Source organism: Macaca thibetana, chromosome 2 (assembly GCF_024542745.1).
Source record: "Macaca thibetana thibetana isolate TM-01 chromosome 2, ASM2454274v1, whole genome shotgun sequence".
NCBI classification, from domain to species: domain Eukaryota; kingdom Metazoa; phylum Chordata; class Mammalia; order Primates; family Cercopithecidae; genus Macaca; species Macaca thibetana.
The window spans coordinates 119,349,580-119,367,388 of NC_065579.1; the positions used below are offsets into that span (position 1 = coordinate 119,349,580).

The 17,809-nt window shown below is 40.2% G+C and overlaps 1 protein-coding gene and 1 long non-coding RNA gene across 11 annotated transcripts in view; one reads left to right on the forward strand and one right to left on the reverse strand.

Annotated features, from left to right (window-relative positions):
- PSMD6 (proteasome 26S subunit, non-ATPase 6) overlaps nucleotides 1–17,809 on the reverse strand; it is a 1,096,682-nt gene that overhangs the window by 964,394 nt on the left and 114,479 nt on the right. The gene's annotated exons all lie outside the window — the stretch shown is intronic.
- LOC126948844 (uncharacterized) overlaps nucleotides 1–17,809 on the forward strand; it is a 347,273-nt gene that overhangs the window by 292,740 nt on the left and 36,724 nt on the right. For 6 of the 10 annotated variants that reach the window (XR_007723532.1, XR_007723535.1, XR_007723531.1 and 3 more), the window contains 2 exons: nucleotides 667–844; nucleotides 17,101–17,140. This is a non-coding gene — a long non-coding RNA (uncharacterized LOC126948844). Of the gene's footprint in view, nucleotides 1–666; nucleotides 17,141–17,809 lie in introns of all 10 variants that reach the window. The other 4 variants (XR_007723537.1, XR_007723540.1, XR_007723536.1 and 1 more) reach the window with 3 other exon arrangements.

Here is a 17,809-nt window from a genome sequence, read left to right on the forward strand (position 1 = left end):
GAATTAGAATACAGAGTGGGCCTGTTTGAAAGCATCAACTATTAACCACCATGCCATACATTTCATGCCATACATTTCAGGAGCAGACCCCACACTTGTAACCAAGCACTGGTTACAAGTTACTCCTGCAAGTCAAGACTGGTTACTCCTGCAAGTCAAGACTTCACCTATGAACTAGCCGCCCTCTGCCACCCCAGCTCCATGGATGTGCAATCTCTACAGTTGCACAGCATCCCACGTTTGGTTTAGTACTTTGTTTTTGCTATCTTTAAATACTTAATAATTTTTAAACAAGAGGTCCCATGTTTTTATTTTGCACTGGGCTTCACAAATACAGTCAGTGCTATCCATAGTACCTAAGCTATAATTAATACAAAGCTTTAAAATGCATAGAGTTTAGCTGAAATTGCTGCCCAGTCTGAAGGAAAGTCCTAGAAGCTAATTTTGGAAGATGTTGTTCAGCCCTAAGTTATGAAAAAATGTTCTGCCCTTTTACAACTCTAGCAGGAAGAGCTAAGCCCCCAATATTCAGCCTATGATGTCCCTGGTGAGAGTCTTCAAAACTCCTGAGCAATAATGCAAGAATTTCCCAGCCTCCAACATGTGACCTACTTCTACCTTATTAACTCCAATAAACTGACCAATTAAATGTTTTTGTGATCACAGAACTTGTAACTACATGGTTAAAGATGCTTCAGATATATCACATTCTTTCACATTGTGGCAGAAACTACTGGTTAAATAACTTAGCCATATGTATCTTCCTTGTCCACTCTGCACAAAAGAGACTGGAAAAAAGCTGGACAAAGCTGGACACTTGCTTCTTTCCCATCCTCCTTTGCAGGTAAGCATCACTGCGTGACTCAGTTCTGCCCAATGAGATGGGAAGGAAGTCTGGGATGGAAAAATCTTTTATCTTTGTTAATAAAAAGGAGAATGCCTCTATAGGAAAAGATCTTTTTCAATACCACTCTGTTGCCCACTTCCTGCCTTGATGTTATTTGGAGCTACAGTGCCCATCTTGAGATAATGAGGTAAAACACATCACTATGAAAAACCAACAGCTGAATTTAGAGTAGACAGGATGGAAGGGACCTGGTGATATTGTGGAGCGACTGAACAAATGCTGTCGACTGCCTAGTTAACCCATTACTTGTTTAAATCTCTGATAGGCTATATTTTTAAAATTTTGCAACCACAGTTATTCGTAATCTAAGCATACAACTTTGAAAAATGTGATCCCTTTGACAAAATAACAAGCCTTCCATTACCTGCTACAGGTGACCCAGTTTTCTAGCTGTCGTTGGTAGCTCAGAACAGCCCTCTAAGGCACCTTGGCCCTCTTCTATGCTTTAAAACTCAACACCAAACTGTATTTATTATTGTAGTACTGCCTGTGTCTTAACATGCATCCCAACGCCTGGCATAGAGCCTGGCACTGGCAACCTCTTGGGAAATTTGTTAAATGAACTGATAGTGTAGCATTCTGTCACTTTCCTCAGCGACAAAAGTCTCATTCTTTGAAAAATTTTCCTTTTGCAACTGAATTTAAAAATGAAATACCTACCACCTACCACTTAAAGTTTTGCTAGGTGATGGCTTACCAAAAAAAAATAAAATAAAATAAATAAAATAGAAAAAAAGGAAAAATACTCTTGTGTGATGATTGAGGAATAGTGAGCGGAAAACTGATTGGTTTCTACAAGGCATCATTGGTCTTGCCAATGGCCAGTAGGATGTGGTTGGTGTGGAGTGGAACAGAAGTCAAAAGCAAAGGCTATGGTGCCAAAATACTTGGGTTCAATTCCAGCTCTGCCATTTACTCACTGGGTGCCTTCAGCAAGTTTTCTCTCCTCTCTGAACCTTGGTTTCCTTATACTAAAATGGGGAGAGTGTCTTAGAAAAGTTGTAGGAGGACTGAATACATGAGAGAATGAAAACCTGTAAAGTGCTTACCACAAGCATGATACTTAGTAAGTATTCAATAGATTTTAGTTATTGCTTTTCATCTCAAGTGCTACCTGGGACTTACCTCTCAAAAATTTTCAGAGCATTGAACACATCTAATATCTATCTCAGAGAAGGCATACAATACATATTTAATAAAAATCAAATTAAAAACACAGTAGGTAACCATGGATCATCTCTAAATAGAGATGATCATTGTATCAGACCTACATAGTATGTTACAGCTTGCGGTCCAGAGTCTGATGGCCTAAATCTTCCTCACAGTCCAACTTTCAGTTAACCTCACAGCACCTCAGTTTCCTTAATCGAAAAAGAAGAATAATAATAGTATCTTCCCTATAGCAGCTTTAGAGAAGTGAGTGGGTTCTGCCTAATATCTGACACAACAAGTAGTCCATAAAGGTTGGCTCTTTTTAATCCATCCCACAGGAAGCTCTGATGTGCTATGCTGGGTAGAAAAGTATATTTTATAAAAATGTCCCTGTTTTGCTCTCTGAAACCCTGTTGAAACCTTTTGACATTCAGCTACATGCTAAGCACTAGGGCAGTCTTGGAGTTTTTCCGCCATCTGTGTAACTGAATCTTAACATGCTAAGTATATAACGTATACACATCACCTCTCATGTAATAAAGCAAATTGTTCCACACAAAGGTAGCAGAGTTCTCATTTGCCAGCTCAGATCTAATTAGCTCTCTCAATACAATTTGCAAGTTGGATCCGGGCAAATCATTTGGGGAGCACTTGCTCTGGTGAGCTAAGAGGAACAGTAGGCCCATTCTGCAGTTTGCCAGAGATACTGCATACGGTAGCAAAATTGTATCTGTTTCTTCCCCTGTGAAATCCTAAAAGCATCTCTTCCCAGATGGCTGCAGCTACGGGCATCTTCCTTCCTTCCACAGTTAGAAGAGGATTGTGGGGGTTTAGTGACAAACTTTTATGGAGACTGGGGAGGCGAAAGGAAGCCGGTGCAAAAGAACATCTTATATGAGGGGAGAGACAGTCAACAGGCAGAACCAAGCCCTCACTGAGGTTCCGGTGGCACAGACAGAAAAATTTAAGAGAGGCCAAATGAACATCATTTGTGGGCAAGAGGTAGATCTCTTGCAGGTAGATGACAATGGTGTGTGGAGGAACTTTATTCTAGAACAACTAAGCATAAAGAAATAGTGGGAAGCAGAATCCCAACTCAGGGGAAAAGGATGTAAGAACATTTATTACATTTGCCTACCCAGTGTTCATGCTGTCCCTGTTTTGATAGTGAAACTTCGGTGTCCCTTGGGGAATCTTCTAGGTTATGTGTTTAAGGTGTTGCAGAAACCGTTCCCTTGACTGGTGGGGGTGGGAGGGACAAATGACCCGGGTCCAGCCAGAGGGAATTTTTGGAGCTTTTGCTGAAATAATTTAGAAAGTCACTTTCATTCTCTGTGGAAGCTAAGCTGGCAGGATATGACCCCAGGGCTGCTGGGGACATCCCAAAAGGAATCTGCTTGAGAATGAAACCAGTGCAGAGGAAGGAGTGAAGAGGTGAAAAGAGGCAGGTCGGTTGGATCAGTGTTCAGGAGTCTGCATCCAGCCAGCCATGCATCCCCTGGACTTTTCAGTCACAAGGCTGGTAAATTCCCTTTTTGCCAAACCCAGTTGAAGTTAGTTTCTGTCACTTGCAAGTGAAACATAATCTGACTCATCACTGAGGTAAAGGGGAAGACATACCTATTTATAGGATGTGACAATTTTTGCTCAACCAAGTCTTTAATGGGATCTCTGTCTTGGTCTACAGCGACCATATTTTCCCAACCATTTCCCTACAGAATCAGAATATCTGCTCGAACAGAATTTTACTAATAGAATCATGGAACAGAATGTTTGAAAATCAGAACTATTCTGAAAATCCGGGACATGTGAAGGAAACACACATCCTGAGAGTCATTATCACACAGTCTCATTACCCGAGTGAACTCCTGAGGCATGCATTTCAAACTCACATTTCTCCATTTAGTAATTGGGCTAAAAATATCTTGCTGATACTCTCTGGCTACAGAGTGAAACACACTGCTCAAGGAGCCCTTGCCCCACCTCTAAGCTAGCTAGCCAATGTTTGGACCCTGCAAAGAGTCCCAGGCGTACAATTCAGCCCTCCTGCCATCTTGGCTATTTAGGAGTGACTCAGCTCAGTAACTTGGTTCCTCAGAATCTCAATAATCACTTGACCCTGTAGAGGTGACACGCTGTGCCTTGCTATGCCTTAGAAAGGTACTCGTAAGCAGCGCAAAGCCACATTTGTTCACTGCCATCCTGTGGTCTATATATTGTACATGACCACTTCAGAGATGATCCATCTTCATTTCTTATGGGTAGGCAGTTGGCAAGGGGAGCATAATACTTTAGCTTCTGGTATAACTGATGGAATCATTATTATTATTATTATTATTTTGGAGATGGAGCCTTGCTCAGTTGCCCAGGCTGGAGTAAAGTGGCATGATCTCAGCTCACTGCAACCTCTGCCTCCTGGGTTCAAGTGATTCTCCAGCCTGAGCCTCCCAAGAAGCTGGGATTACAGGTGCCCACCACCACACCTGGCTAATTTTTGTATTTTTAGTAGAGACAGGGTTTCACCATGTTGGCCAGGTTGTGCTTGAACTCCTGACCTCAGGCGATCAACTCGCCTCAGCCTCCCAAAGTGCTGAGATTACAGGCATGAGCCACCATGCCTGGCCATTATCTTGCTTTTGTAATCAACAGGACAATTGCTGGATTAAGCACTTACTATGTACCAGGCACCATGCTAAACATTTTACATTTACCAGTTAAATATTCATAACACCCCATGACATAGAATCTACTGATGTCTCCAATTTACACCTGAGGAAACCAAGACTCAGAGTAGCTGAGCAAAATTTACACACTAACAAATATTGGAGCCAGAGCTATATTCTAGAGTCATCCCCTTTTCCTCCCATAGATCACGTTCTTAATGTTTCCTACTATATGTTCAGACTCTTAAAAGAAGTTTGCTATTTTTACTTTGGAACATATATTTTTCACATCAAAAAAAAAATTTCCCTGCTTTTCCTGAGCTGTAGAATTTTTATTTTTATAACGAGAACTTTTAATAAGAAATTTTGGAAGTAACTGATTAGGCCCAAGCATAGCAGGAGTACATAACATAATACTTACTTGGTGCCTTCCCTGTGCCTGGCACTGTGCTGGGCTTTGGGAATACAGCAGAAAACAAGGTGTCTGACCTCATAAGCAGCACAGATAGAGAAGCAATGACAAACACAGGCCAATTGTATTCTAGGGGAAACCGAGGATTAGAAAGTCAGATGCTTTCATTCTGGTATCTGCTTGCTGTAAAGCCACTTGGTGACAGACACTTGGCAGAATTGTTTGCCCTTTGGGACCTCCATTTTCTAATCAACCAGGGTAAGCTAGATGATCTCCAAACCCCCCTCCAGCAATGCAATTTGTTGAGTCACAGATTCTCTTCCTGGGTTCTTCAAGAGTAAGTTATGTAGGTCAATACATACTAGAGTATAGTTGTCAAACATAGTAAATATCAGAAAAACCTGGGAGCCTGTTAAAAACAAAAACCTCTAGACCCATAACCAGAGAGCTGGATCCAGAAACTCTGGGATGGGGCCAAAAACCTGCATTTTTAGTAAGTCTTGCAAGAGATTCCGATGCACCAATTCTGGTTTGAAACCCTAGTATTCAAAGCAATGACAGCACAAGGGACTTTATCAGAAATGCAGAGCTGGGGTCCTGTCCCAGATCCACTGAATCAGAATCTGCATTTTACTTTCTTTCTGTATGGATGCTAAGCTGGTAGTGTATGTGCCCAGGGCTGCTGAGGACACTCTATGGGAACGATGCTCATGTGCACTGAAATGTCCTTAGAAAGGTCCCAACCTGGTCAATTTCAATACCATGATCAACACTGATACCAAAGAAACTATACTACTCCTTATCTTTTAGTCATTAGTTTAGCTTTTCTGATGGGAGGCTTTTTGAACCAGGAGAAATGTGCAACTGCTCCTCTTGAAAGCATGGTCTGGAACAGTGTTTTTCAAATTACATTTGGCAGAGCCTTAGGCTTCAGTCTTGCAGGGCCACCTGGGGATAGGGATTGTGTGAGGCAGCCTGGACTGAGCTGGCCTCCAGGCTACAAACTCTACTTCAAACAGAACTGCTCCACTTTGATCAGTTTTAGAAATTGGGATTACAGTTTGATTCCCTTTGAAAAGAGAGTTTTGCTGCTTTAACATTTTTCTCAATCAGCATGGTGCTCCACAGGCTCCATCAATGCCATTGGTACCTTTCCCATATAAGCCAAGAGATGGGCTTAGGGAATGAACCTGATTTCCTTTTCCTCTGTGCTTCCCTTGGGGACAGAGATGTGACCTTCAAAATGTCAAAACCCACTCCTGTTCCCAGGAGGACTGTTAAGTTACTCTCCCTATTCTATTTTAATGTTCAATGACCAAGGCAGATGCTAATGTGGAAAATTCTGAATTTGCCTCATTTACCATTCCTAGTTTGTCCCCTAACAAAAGTTCCATATATCTTTTCTTATAAACCAAAAAGTTCCCACCAGTCATTGGAACTTTGATATTTAAGGTAAAAAGCAGTAGTCTGGATCTTTCTTTTTAAACCAAGTGTTTTGGGGATATCTTCAGGGATTAGTATTGCTTGCTGCATCTAGATTTAGAGGCTCAGAATTAACCTAAGTGAGAAAGTGCAAGAGACCCACTGGAATCTTGGGAGTAGGATCCAGGTATCAGCACTTTATTTCAAGGTCTCTAGATGATTCCAATGTGTAAATGAGATTGAGAGCCATTGCCCAGTAGACTAGATTTGGAAGCACTGGAAATTGAGTCCTGCAAGACACATGCTCACCAGTCCTCCTCCTTCCTGTCTTGGTCCCCTCTCTCCTGCGTCAGGGGACCATTTATTCATTCACTCACTCATACATTCATTCACTCAACAGTTACTTAATAGTCATCTGCTACGTCCCAATTTGGCACTAGGAATTAGAAATTCAGAAGTCTTGTCCTTGTGGAACTAACAGTACTACAAACAAAATGATAATTTTTAAAAAGGTTTTAGGTATAAAAAAGTATAGCTAGGCCGGGCGCGGTGGCTCACACTTGTAATCCCAGCACTTTGGGAGGCCGAAGTGAGTGGATCACAAGGTCAGGAGATCGAGACCACGGTGAAACCCCATCTCTACTAAAACTACAAAAAGTTAGCCAGGCGCAGTGGCAGGCACCTGTAGTCCCAGCTACTCAGGAGGCTGAGGCAGGAGAATGGCGTGAACCCGTGAACCCGGGAGGCGGAGCTTGCAGTGAGCCGAGATCGCACCACTGTACTCCAGCCTGGAGGACAGAGCGAGACTCCATCTCAAAAAAAAAAAGTATAGCTATAGGCTGGGTGCGGTGGCTCACGCCTGTAATCCCAGCACTTTGGGAGGCTGAGACGTGCGGATCACAAGGTCAGGAGATCGAGACCATCCTGGTTAATGTGGTGAAACCCCGTCTCTACTAAAAAAAAAAAAAAAAAAAAAAAATTAGCTAGGCATGGTGGCGGGCACCTGCAGTCCCAGCTACTTGGGAGACTGAGGCAGGAGAATGGCGTGAACCCGGGAGGTGGAGCTTGCAGTGAGCCAAGATCACACCACTGCACTCCAGCCTGGGCGACAGAGCAAGACTCCATCTCAAAAAAAAAAAAAAAAAAAAAAATTGTAGCTATAAGGAAGGCACAACAGGGGTGTCAGTATAGTATGCAGACATAGCCTCTCTAAGAAGGTGGTATCTGGGTTTGGAGTTGACACCCAAATTCTAAGACAGGAGGAGCTACAGGAAGATCTGGGGGAGCAAAATCTTAAACAGTAAGAGTAATAAGTGCAAATGTCCCCAAATAGAAATGAGCCTTGTATAGTCAAAGGACAGATAGAAAGGTCAGGGTGGCTGGAGCAAAGGGAATGAGTGAGGAGTAAAGCACAGAAGGAAATGACATCCTGTGGTAGCTGAGAACCAGATTGCATAGGTCTTTACAGACCATAAAAAAGACAGTGGAAGTGATAATGTCTCAAATAACTTTAACAGTGGGAAAATATCTACTGAAAGACCGTACCAGTCACATGAATCATGGCCTATATTCTAATGCAATGGTTTTCAGTTACATTTCACTTGAGTTTTTGGAGGGGGAGGAGCAGTTGGTACTGTTCTTGGGGACACATATGAGAATTGCCTGGAAGAGGAGTGTTTTCAAGTTGTATGGCACCCACATCACCCATCTTCCCCATAGACGTGATTTTTTTTCACACTGCCCTAGTGGTGGGACCGCTACCCATATTGAGCTACTCCTCACAGGAGTGGGAGATATCCACTGGCATCCAAAACCAACCATATTCATGCTTAGGATTTTCATTCACCCTAAACTGCAGTCCACTTCATTCACTCTAAGCTTTAGACATCTGTACTCTCTGAATCTCTCTACCAGGAGGTCCCACAGCACCTCAAACACAACAAGACCAAAACTCAACTTATCTTTATCCATAAAATGGCTAGTTTCTCCTCCTATAATCTTCTATGTTGGTATCAATATGACTCCAAATTAGCAAGTAGTGGATGTTCACTACATAACTGTCACATGAACAAATGAATCAACTTCTGGACCCAAGAGAGAGGAGACTAAGATAGGAAGGAGGAGGGCTGGCAAACATGTGTCTTACAGGACTGCATTTTCAGTGCTCCCAGATCTAGTCCACTGGGCATTGGCCCTCAACCTCAGCAGCACATTGGAATCACCTAGGGACCTTGAAATAAATATTGATGCCTGGGTCCCACTCCCAGATATTCCCATGCAATTTGTTGGGGTGTGGTCAAGGCATCATGATTTTTCAGAGCTCCCCAGTTGATTATCATGTGCATCCCAGTTAAGACCCACTTATTAGTTGTTACTAAACCTGAAGTAATCTTTTTCCTGGGCCTCTTGCATCTTCTTTCTTAATTGAATTCAGTGACACTCTAAATCTAGAGCTACCAAACAATGCTAGTCACTAAAGATAGCCCTAAAATTCTTGGCCTAAAGAAAGATCCAGATTGTTGATATTACCTTAAGTATTAAAATCCCCATTGACTGATGGGAGCACTTTGATTGATAAGAAAAGGCACATGGGGCTTAGGAGACCAACTAGCATGGTATATGAACTCTCCCTTATCGCCTTCCTCACACTTTCTAAATTTTCACAAAAGTCTCCCTCACTACATTCAGTCTTCGAATAGGAACATAGTTTATCTTTGTAAAATCAATCGAATTCACCAAATATTCCCTCCTTTGCTGTCATTATTGTCATTTTTATCTTAGCAGGCTGCAAATATCCTATGAGCACAAACCAATACTGCTTTTATATCTGTTAAAAAGAAGGATCAAAATTACTGCGCCATGCCTGCTAAGCACCTGCAGGCCTTGGAATCACATAGGCTGGAGTTCAAATCTCAGCTCTACTATGATTTAATTGGACTGGAGGGAATCGCTTAGTCTCTGTTTCCTCATCTGTAAAATAAGCATAGTGATAGCCCCTATCTCACAGAGATTTAATGAAAATGAAAAAACAAATATTCCTGTTTTCTATTGAGGCATAAAAATTACCCCAACATTTAGTGGCTTAAAACAATTGATACTATCTTGTATGGTTCTGGGAGTGGATAGGCTCAGCTAGATAGTTCTCCCTTAGAGTCCCTTTACATGGTTGCAGGCAGTTGGCATTTAAGACTAGATCATCTGTTGGCTTCTTCACTTCACTTATGTCTGCTGCCTGGGCTGGGATAGCTAGAATAGTTGATGGTGTCTAGTTAGTTTTCTCTATTCTCTTGTGGCTACCTTGGGCTTCCTCACAGAATGGTGGGTTCAAGGTTGCTGACTTCTCACATGGCAGCTGGCTTTTCTCTGAATGAGTGTTCCAAGAGACAGGAAGTAGAAGCTGCTAGTCTGTTAAGCCCTGGAAACAGTCACAGCATCACTTCCTCCATATCCTCCTGCTCACTGCTGTTACAGTGCTCAACTGGCTGCAAGGGGAAAGGTCAGAGACTCATCTCTCAATGGCACAAATGTTGATAAATTTCTGGCCATGTTTTGTCCGCCACAATGTATAAAGCCTACGGTGCAATGTCTGGCACATCTTAAGTTACAGTATTTCAAACAGAATCTATTACAATAGTAACTAAATATTATCCTAATCACCTTATACTAATGTCCCTTAATATTTTTATGAACATAATGGAATATAGTATCGGCAACTGTGGGGAGGAGGGGACAGGAAAGAGTGACGATTGTAATCACTGAAAAGAAACATTTACCTCCTTGCCTGAGGCACTGAGTCACTCTCAATTTGTTGGGCACCATGGGACTGTAGGAAGTTGCTGTCATAATCCTTCCAATGCAATCATCGTGAGGTCACATAGAAGAAGGGGCAGGCAGGGAGACCCATCTCATTGCCAATGCAGGATGTGCTGAGTGCTGTGTAAAATGTGGCACCAACAGGAAACAGGATGTGCCAATGTGACAGTGAGTCACTGAGTGAAATCATAGCTTCTAAGGTTCTGATGCCTGCTGGGCTGGGAGCAATGAGATTGGCCCAGGGTCCTATCCCCTCTATGGAGAAATCAAGGAAGTTTAGTCTCAGGACTTATATTCGGAGAGGAGAGAACTTGCTGTTTCAACTACTTTCATCATATAAGAGTATTGTATTAGTCCCTTTTCACGCTGCTGTGAAGAACTGCCTGAAACTGGGCAATTTATGATGGAATGAGGCTTAATTGACTAACAGTTCTGCATGGCTAGGGAGGCCTCTGGAAATTTACAATCATGGCAGAAGGGGAAGCAAACATGTCCCTCTTCACATGGCAGCAGGAGATAGTAGTGCAGAGTGAAGTGGGGGAAAATCCTCTGTAAAATTATCAGATCTCCTGAGAATTCACTATCATGAGAACAGCAGGTGGGAACCACCCCCAAGATCTAATCAACTCCCACAAAGTCCCTCCCCCAACACATGGGGATTGCAACTCAGATCGCAATTCAAGATGAGAGTTGGGTGGGGACACAGAGCCAGACCATATCAAGTATTATACTGGATTCTTTTTAGGGCAAAGATGGTCCACTATTTTTCTTGAAATGTATTATGAGAAAAAAAGCAAAATGAGCCAAGCTAAGCAAGTAATATATTAGACTTAAAGATAATTCTTTGTGATGACCAAGTTGGGTTTGTCCCAAGTATGTCAGGTTAATAGACATTAGAAAATCTAATTGTTATAATTCACCACATTAATATACTGTAATACTCTCTAAAGGTGACCTTTGGCATCACATCCCTAGAAGTTCCTCCCTCACTGAATATGGGCTGGCCTGTGACTTCTGTAACCAATTGAACATGGCAGAAGAGAAGCTGTGCCTATTCCAGAAACATGCCTCAAGAAGGCTTGGCAGTCTTACTTTTGCACTTTGGGATCCCTTAGCCACCATGTAAGAAGTTCACCTATCCAACTGGGAAGACCTTGTAGAGACCACATAGAGAGAATGAGGCCTGAGACTACAAGGAAAGGACAGCCTCACTCATTTCATTACACCAGCTATACTGAGACTTCTAGCCATCCCTACCTAGGCACAAGACATGTAATGGGCCATCTTGGACAGTCCCACATCCAGATTAAACTCCTAGATGTTTGCAGCCCCAGACATTGTCTCACTGCAATGGCAAGAGAGCACCCAAACAAAAGCAAAAGAGCCATCTTGCTGACCCCTCTCACCCACAGATTTGTGAAAGATAATACAAATGGTAGTTATTTCAATCCACTCACTACTTGCATAGTTTGTTATAAAACAATGGACAATGATAACATATTAAAAGAAAAAAATGTAATAGGTTATCTTTAAGCTTACAGAGAACAGATAACCCATGTGGAAAAAAATCTACGTTTATTCATGATTTAAAAAAATTCTGAAGCAAAACTTGGGATCAGAGAGTTAATTTCCTTAATCTGATAAAAGGAATCTACAAAAAATTCACAATACCCATTATACTTGATAGCAAATCCCCATTTTCAGATAAAGACAAAAATGCCCACTATTACCACTTTTTTATCAGAATTATACTGCAGTTTCCAGTCAGTACAGTGAGGCAAAGAAAATAAAAAGCATAAAGATTAGAAAGGAAAAACCAGAATTGTCATATTAAAATATTATTTTATACGTATGAAATCCCAAAGAAACCTCAGATACATTATTTTGATTAAGATATAAAATCTGGATAGAAAATCAATACACAAAAATCAGTTATAGTACTATATACTAGAAAGCAGAAAATAAACAATTAAAAAGACAGCATTCATAATAGTATCAAAAATATGTAAGAATAAGTCTAACAAAAGAGTTGCAAGACTTGAGTAAAATTATAAAATGTTATTAATAGGTATTAAAGAATACCTAGATAAATGATCATAGATTGGGAGCCTCAATATCATAAATATATAAATTGTCCTCTGAAGAAATCACAATGAAATTCCCCAATTTTTTTGCACCCAATAAGCTGATTCTAAAATGTATATGGAGTTTCAAAGGATAAATAAGAGGCGAGAATACCATGAGGGGACATCTGCTACCAGGTATCAAGAGTGACTATTAAGTTAGAATTAACTGCGGTCAGAGATAGTCCAAAATGTCAGTGGAACATTGCCAGTTCAGAAACAGACCTGTGTTATAGCCATTTGCTGTATGGCAGCAGTTACATGGCAGTTTGGTAGGGAAAGGACAGACTTTAATAAATATTGCCAGGAAAATTCAGTATTCATGTACTTTTTAAAAGAGAAAAAAATCACACATCTATTTTACACAATATAAAAAAAGGTTTTCACCAATTTTATTTTTCAAAAGATGAGAAAAAAATTACACCTGTTTCACACAATATACAAAATAATCCAACTTGTTTAGAATAGGAGAGGATAATAGGAGAGGATATAGAACTTAGAAAGTAATATAGAGAAACATTTTCATGAGTGAAAAGTAGTAAAGAATGTCCTAAAACCCAAAAATGTTGACTCTAAGGAAAAGTTTACAGATTTTACTACATTTTTAAAAAACTGATCACCAGAAAGATACTATTAAAAGATTGAAAAGATGAGCCATCGATTGGGAGAAGATATCTGAAACCTGTAAAACCAACAAAGGGCTCCTTTTGAGAAGATATGAAGAACTCTTCTAACTCACAAGAGGGACAACACAATAGAAAAATGTCTGCAACAGACTCCAGTATCTTCCTCTATAAAAGAGGAAACTCAAATGACCAATACATGCTGTATGTGAAAAGGTGCTCAACCTCATTATGAATCTGGAATATGTATATGAAAACAAATATGAAATACTCTTGCTTATCTAATAGTTGACAAATCACTTTCAATTGAAAATACCAAATGTTGAGAGAACGCAAAATATTGGGAACCCTCATACACAGCTGGTGTAAATGTTACTTTTTTTGTTATCTACTCAAGCTGAAGACAACTTATCCTCCATGATTTCAATCTCGGGGATATACTTTAAAAAAATGGGTACACACATGCCCCAGGATTATTGTAGCCTGTAATTGTGCAAATCTGGGATACCCATCCTGCATAGAATGGAAAAACTATGGCATATTCATACAATGGTATGCTATGCAATAATGAAAATGGACAAGCTACATAGATAAGTTTAACAAACATATATTGAACCAAAGAAGCCAGACACAAAAATATGAATCCATATCCATAAAAGTTAAAAAATGAGCATTGTGGGGGATTCATTTATAAGCGGTAAAGTTAAAAAGGAAACAAGGAAATCACAATGATAGTCCCTCCAGAAGAACAGGAGGGAGTTTTGATGGAGAGAAGCTCATGGACTGCTGGCCATTATATTGGTATTTATTTTTATAATTATTTCCACTAACTACAAAATGTATGTATATATACTTTTCCTGTGTGTTTGTTGTATTTTATAATAAATGAAACAAAAATAGTACAAAATCAAGGATGTGTACACAAATATTTAGTTATAAAGTATTAACTATAACTATGTCTATTATAGGGGGAAACTCCAAACTTTGAATCACTGCTTTGGATTATGTAAAAGAATGAATCAAATACCTCACTGCACACAGAAGAGAGTTTACACAGCCTCTAGAAATTGTAGAATATTTCATGGCTTCTAAAGATAATTGAGATATATATTTAGGTGGGAGATGATGTTTATCATACATTATGCACAGATATTTCAATGTTTGAAAACAAACTTTGAATGCTAATACATGAAAAACAATTGGGAGAAACACATTATAATGTTAACTATGATTCTATTTGGGTGGTGACTTTATGAGCAATTTTTGTTTTCTTTGTTTTGCTCATTTGTATAGTTTTAATTTTGAGCAATGAATATGGATTACTTTTGAAGGAAATAAAAGGAGACAATATATTCTATTGGGAAACAATAATGAAAAAAGAGCCTAGAGATCTCAAAATGGAAATAAGAAATGTGGTATTCGTTAATATGTGTATTTGGAAAACACCTGGAATCCTACCAGCTGCGATGAGCCCATTTGAATATAACTTTTCCCTACGAGTGGCCACCCACTTGGTTCTCCTTTCCCAGCAGGCGTAGCTCTGATAGTGAAATCAAATTCTGGCTGTCTGCTTTGGAAGTAAGTAGGGCAGTGGGGTGGGGGAAGGTGAAGGGATCCTCTGAGAACAGCCTGCTCCTAATTGAAAGGAAGCCACATGTTGCAGGGAGAACTGGTAGATCATCCCTCAGTTCTCCTCCATCTGTTCTGCCGCCTCTTATAGAAACCAAGACAGGAAAAATGAAATGTACCTAACACAGGAAATGAGGGTAGTCATTTGAATGATACAGTATCAGAACCCTGGAAAGTGTTTTGGGCAAGGTGGGCAGTGAAACAAAAGGCACCAATCATAGTGCTCAGATCTGATCTCACACTGGGAAAAAGTAGGTACCTAAAGACCCCAAACGATGGAGAGTGGGGAGGACTCCAGAGTCAGCGCACTCACATTCCCAACAGCCAGGTGGGTTTAACCGCTGCATACCTGTTAGCTCCTCAGGGTGGAATTTCCCAGCTGCTGAGCCATGGCACGCTGGTTTTCCCTATGCTACTGATCCCATCAGCCCTAGAGGTAATGGCCTCACCTCCGGGCCAGCAGTTCTGACAGCAGGCACTTCATAAATTAGTGAAATAGAGGAATTCACAGAATACTTCTATAGCAGGTAAAGAAAGTAAGAAAACATTAAGTGGAAAAAGGATGTTAATAGCCATTAGCATGCAACTACTATGATTTTTATTATCCTTTTCCATGTTTGTCATGACATATAAAGACCTGGGAAGCATTAGAACTACCATAGGTCATCCCCTCATTAAATAAAGTACAAAAAAAAAAAAAAAAGAAAAGAAAAAAAAAGAAAAAAAGAAGGGCCAGGGGGTGGGAGTTGGATAGTGGCTTATAGGTCAATGTACTATTTTTCAATAGAAGGCCAGTTACTGTTAATAGGTGTGCTATAAAATAAAGAGGAGTCAGATGAATTTGGGGAAAACCAAGGTTTTTAAAAGGTATATGTCATTTCAGGAATTCCTAGGGCCTGTAACTGACAAAAATATATTGTGACTTTCCAGAAGTAGAAATAGCATAGAATTATTGGGCCAAAGCTTTTCGACCATAGAATATCACCTGAGGAATATGCTTTGCAAATTGCTACAGTAATCTCTCACTGCTGCACCCACGCTTCACTGAATGTGTGATATAGAACGGTTTTTGATCCTCTCCCACCTGATGATGATTGTCCCCACACTGGCTTTTTTCTTTTACTTATGGCAAGTCATTGGCCTGATAAAGCTGAAACTACTAATGGGCTACTCAGGGGCTTTCATCCACCTGAGTCCAAAGCCTTTGCAAAATGACTTCCCGGAGCTCAGAGGCAGTCTGTTGCTGGAGCAGTTAGCACTTTGCCAGGAAATAGATTGTCTTCCTTTTCAGTGTATTTTTCGTTTCTCAGAAGAAAGAAAACTAATAGTCTCAAGTAAATGAATAGAGGAACGTGCAGAACTCTCTTTAAAATGGCATCGCCATGACTTTGCCAAATAAAATGAAGATATATTTTAGACACGTATACTCGCTTTACATATAACTGTGATTTCTTGTTGCTTTGCTGATTTTCTTTGAAAATGGAATATAAATATTCAATCAGAGGGATTGTTCTGTTGATGAAGTCCAGTTAAGTTGTAATAAGAACTAAATTGATTACGAACATAGGGCTAAGAATCATGTAGCCTCTTAACCTCACTTTTTCTAAGCTTCCAGGTAGCCCTTTATTTTGCAGGAATGGGAACTCCAGCCATCTGAACAGAACGCATATGAAGTCTGCATGCCAAAAGAAATAGAATTTTGCATTTATTTTCTGTTTCTACTTCCACTTGGAAAGTATCCTTTCCCCCCAAGAAACACATTTAAAAGGTTATAAAAGGGGCTTTCTGTTTGGGGCCAGAACCAGAAAAGGAAAGACAATGGAGAAAAAAAATATTAGCTCAGCTTTTCCAGACTTGAAATAATGTGTGATTTTTGTAGTTTCTCCAACTTTTGAGACTAGGTCTGGTAGAATGCTTAATTCTTTCAGCTGGCGAATCACCTTTCCTTTGTGGGGATATTAATGTCAAGTTAAAATTTCTCCATATGAATAAGGAAAAAAAACATGTGAATACAGCAGAGTTGGGACTAGACTGATAAATAAAATCATTCTGTCCCTACCCCATTAATTCTCCCTTTCACCATTTGGAGGTCCTGTGGGCTGAAGCAGTACATCATTTAAATAGTACCTTCAGGTGTTTCACTGAGACCTAATTAAAATTGATGTTGTCATCTGGTGTTTCCTTGTGCAATTTGTCTAGCTCCATGCAAATTGCAAAACAGAGCTCTCTTCATTAGGACTTTGTCCTTCAAGAAACTACCCAAGATTTCCTTCAGGTGCTGCAGAAAACTATTTGGCCAGTTTGGGGAAAAAAAAAAAAACTTAAGAGTCACTAAGTTCACTGATTTCCTTGGCAGGATATCCAAGTGGTCCCTTTGAATGGATCTGCTGTGACAGGTAAGACAGTATCCCCCAAGACTTTCCATTCCATAACTGAATTTTTTTTTTAATTTCTTACGATTATTTGTTCTCACAAAATATATGTGTCAGTCTCATACTATGAACCTTGGATGTAAGGCTATGTATAGGCAACAAGACCCCATCCTTTGGTGGAGCTCAGACTAGCAGGAAGATAGCCATCAACTAGTAATTAACAATAACACATAATGAAGGCATCGGGAAGAAGGAACTGGCGCTGTGTATTTAACATAGGGGTCAGGAGGGCCACTTCCCTGAGGAAAGGAAATCAAGATACCTCCAGAAGGATACTGAGTCGAGATGGGGCTGGAGAGGGTACCACACTCTCCAGGTATGTGCTGTATATCATCGGAATAACAGAGCTAGACATTTGCTTTCTATCCTTCATGCTTTCGTTCAAGTTTTGCCTTTAGATTTACAAATTAAAGACCAATTTCCCCTCCTAGAAGACTATTAATAAGTTTGTAGCTATGGTCGTTTCTTCTGTGTTTCTTTAGAAAACAATGATTTTAAAATAAAAGCTACCTTTTATTAAACATTCACATTGTGTCAAGCCCATTGAATTCTCACAAATGTTTTCATTTTATCAGCTTTTGAGAGAAACTGGAGTTCAGAAGTTTTACTCAACTAGGCAGTGGCCTAGCAAGG